This window comes from Gorilla gorilla, chromosome 2, assembly GCF_029281585.2.
Source record: "Gorilla gorilla gorilla isolate KB3781 chromosome 2, NHGRI_mGorGor1-v2.1_pri, whole genome shotgun sequence".
NCBI lineage: Eukaryota > Metazoa > Chordata > Mammalia > Primates > Hominidae > Gorilla > Gorilla gorilla.
The window spans coordinates 161,142,899-161,147,015 of record NC_086017.1 but is presented as its reverse complement, the minus strand read 5'-3'; the positions used below and the strand labels follow the sequence as shown (position 1 = coordinate 161,147,015).

The 4,117-nt window shown below is 36.6% G+C and overlaps 1 pseudogene; it reads right to left on the bottom strand.

Moving 5' to 3' along the window:
* Window positions 1–1,154: 1,154 nt before the first annotated feature.
* On the bottom strand, window positions 1,155–2,361 carry LOC109026127 (heterogeneous nuclear ribonucleoprotein A1-like; annotated as a pseudogene).
* Between the last annotated feature and the right edge of the window lie 1,756 nt (window positions 2,362–4,117).

Here is a 4,117-nt window from a genome sequence, read left to right as displayed (position 1 = left end):
GTGAATAGTTCTGCTGTAAACATGGCGGTACAGGTATCTTTCTGATACACTGATTTCTTTTCCTTTGGATAAATACCCAGTAGTGGGATTGCTGGATCATATTATAGTTCTATTTTTAGTTTTTCTGATAAATCTCCATACTGTTTTTCATAGTGGTTGTACTAGTTTTTATTCCTATCAACAGTGCATAAGAATTCCCTTTTCTCCATATCCTCACCAGCATCTGTTATTTTCTGTCTTTTTAATAATAGTCTATTTAACTGGGGTAAGATGATATCTCATTGCGATTTTAATTTGCATTTCCTTGATGATTAGGAATATTGAGTATTTTTTCATATACCTGTTGACCTTTTCTGTGTCTTATTTTTAAAAATATCTATTCATGTCTTTTGCCCACTTTTTAATGGGATTGTTTGGTTTATTGTTGAGTTGTCTGAGTTCCTTGTATATTCTGGATATTAGTCTCTGACTGAATGAATAGTTTGCAAATATTTTCTCCCATTCAAGAGATTTTCTCTTTATTGATTGTTTCTTTTGCTGTGCAGAAACTTTTTAGTTTAATCAAGTTCCACTTGTCTGTTTTTGTTTTTGTTTTTGATACTTGTGCTTTTGGGGTCTTAGGCATAAAATATTTCCCTAGACCAATGTCCTGAAGTGATTCCCCTATATTTTCTGCTAGTAGTTTTATAGTTTTGGGTCTTACACTTGCGTCTTTAACATATTTTGAGTTGATTTTTGGGTATGGTGAGAAATAGGGGAACATTCTTCTGCATATGGATATCCAGTTTTCCCAGCACCATTCACTTTTTAAAAAAGACATATTTATTCAGCATCATGTTCAGACAGACTATTACATCTGGCAATCAACAGCATGAGTGGAAAAAATCTACATTAAACCCCTTTTGTTGGGATGCTTTACACTTTCCACAGAACAGAAACATTAAGCTGTTATACAGTTAGTCACAACTACAGTCCTCAAGTTTTTTTCTAATACAGATGAGTATTGTCTAAAACATGTCCCTTTTTTTGTGTGTGTGGTAGCTAGGCCCTGCCACCACTGTGCTTGGCCCAGTTCACAAATCTCTTGTAACCTATAGCTTCCTTATCACTTCTCTAGCTTTCCTCTACTGCTAAGCTTTGTTTCCTGGCAGTAACTAAAATCTTCTGCTACTGCCATAGCTATTGCTGCTACTGGAACCACCATAGCCGCCTTGGTTTTATGGTTTGGCAAAGTATTGGCCTCCACCACCATAGGAACCAGAACTTCTGCCTCCAAAGTTTTCTCCCTTCATGGATTCAAAATTTGAAGACTGATGGTTGTAATTGCCAAAATCATTGTAGCTTATGCCACCTCCAAAATGGCTTCCATTACTAGCACTAATGCTGCCTCTGCCTCCTCCATTGTTATAGCAGTCATAGGTGCCAATCCTGCCATAGCCACTGCCCTGGTTTCCATAACCCTGTTCACCACTTCTGTAGCCTCTGCTTCCTCCTCTAGAGTAACCAGGGCTTCCTCCTCCATAAGCACCAACATTACAGAATTCATTATAACTATGCCCACTGCCACCGTATCCACCACCACCACAGCTGCCACTAAAGCCTACACAACCATTAAAGTTTCCTCCATGACCAAAATTGTCATTTCCACCAAAACCACCTTCACAGCTACTACCAAAGTTTCCAAAACCACTGTGACCTCTTTGGCTTCGTGAAGCCATCTCTTGCTTTAAAAGCACTTTCCTTACTTCCCCATTATATCCATTCACAGTATGGTGTTTCTGAATGACAGTCTTATCCACGGAGTCACGGTTGTCAAAGGTTACAAAAGCAAAGCCCTTTTTCTTGCCACTGCCTCAGACAGCCATGATTTCAATCATTTAAATTTTCCCATACTGTTCAAAGTAATCTCTTAGGTGTTGCTCTTCAATGTCTCCTTTAATAGCACCAACAAATATCTTTCTCACAGTTAAGTGGGCACCTAGTCTTTGGCAATCTTCGCTTGAGACAACTCCCTTTGTTTCCACAACTCTTCCATCTACCTTGTGTGGCCTTGATTCATGGCTGCATCCCCCTCCTCTAAATTGGCATAGGTGACAAACCCAAAGCTCCTGGAGCGCTAGGTGTTTGGATCTCTTGTTACCACACATTCTGTGAGTGTTTCCCATTGCTCACAATGGCTCCTCAGACTCCCGTTGGTTGTTTCACCAAGCCTTTGATGAAGACCTTCCACAGCTGTTTGGTCTCTTTAGGAGACCCTGACTTAGAGTGGCAGATGGCAGATGGCAGAATTAGACAGATGGCAGTGGGAAAATACTTAATGATACTTTTTCCACAGACAGAAAAGAGTAAGCTAACAAACATATATCTCATTTATTATTTGTTTGTTTTTATACATTTAAGAAATACAAGTGCAATATTGTTACATGGATATATTGTGAAGTGGTGAAGTCAGGGCTTTTAGTGTATCCGTCACCCAAATAATGTATATTGTACCTGTTAAGTAATTTCTCATCATCTACCCTCTGACACTCTTCCACCCTTCCCAGGTTCTATTGTCTCTCAGTCCACGTATATACATTATTTAGCTTCCATTTGTAAGTGAGAACATGCAGTATTTGTCCTTCTGTGTCTGACTTGTTTCACTTAAGACAACGGCCTCCAGTTCTATCCATGTTGCTACAAAAGACATGATTTCTTTTTTATGGCTTTATAGTATTCCATTGTGTATATATACCACATTTTCTTTATCCATTCATCCATTGATGGACACTTACGTGATTCCACATCTATGCTATAGTGATTGTAATTTTGTGCTGTGATAAACATGCAAGTGTAGGTATCTTTTTGATATAATGATTCATTTTCTTTTGGGTAGATACCCAGTAGTGGAATTGCTGGATCAAATGGCACTTCTATTTTTAGTTCTTTGATACATTTCCATACAGTTTTCCAAAGAGGTTGTACTAATTTACATTCCCACCAACAGTGACTGGCATTCCCTTTTCTCTATATCCTTGTCATCTGTTATTTTTTGTCTTTTTAATAATAGCCATTCTGACTGGTACAAGATGATAGCTCATCATGGTTTTAATTTCCCTGATGATTAGTGATGTTGAGCATTTTGTATATGCCTCTTGGCCATTTGTATGTCTTATTTTGAAAAATATCTATTAATATCCTTTGCCCACTATTTAATGAGATTATTTGGGGTTTTTCTTGTTATTGATGAGTTGTTTGAGTTCTTTGTAAATTCTGAATATCAGTCTCCTGTTGCATGCATAGTTTCCAGATATTTTCTCTTTTTCTGAAGGTTGTCTGATCACTCTGTTATTTTTTCTCTGCAGAAGCTTTTTAGTTTAGTTAAGTTCCATTTGTCTATTTGTTGTTTCCGTTGCTTATGCTTTTGAAGTCTTACTCATAAAATCTTTCCTAAACCAATGTCCTGAAGTGTTTCCCCTATATTATCTGTTAGTAGTTTTATAGTTGCAGGTCTTATATTTTAAGTGTTTAATCCATTTCAAGTTTATTTTCATCTATAGTGAGAGATAGGGGTCCAGTTTCATTATTTGCATATAGATATCCAAGCACTATGATTGAAGAAGATGTTCCTTCTCCAATGTCTGTTCTTGGCATCTTTGTTGAAAATCAGTTGGCTGTAAATATGTAAATTAATTTCTAGATTTCCTATTATGTTCCATTGGTCTATGTGTCACCAATACCATGTTATTTTTGTTACTATAGCCTTATAATGATGCCTCCAGATTTGTTCTTTTTGCTTAGGATTGCTTTGGTTTTTTGGGTTCTTTTTTGGTTCCATATGAATTTTAGGATTGTTTTTTCTATTTCTAAAAATAGCATTGGTATTTTCATAAGAATTGCATGGAACCTGTAGATTGCTTTGGGCAGCATGGCCATTTTAATGATATTAATTCTTCCAATTCATGAGCATATGAGGTCTGTCCATTTGTTTGTGTCCTCTTTAATTTATTTCATCGTAGTTCACTAGTTTCCATTATAGAGGTCTTTCACTTCCTTAGTTAAATTTATTCCCACATATTTCATTATTTTATAGCTATTATAAATGGGATCACTTTTTTATTTCTTTTTCAGCTGGCTC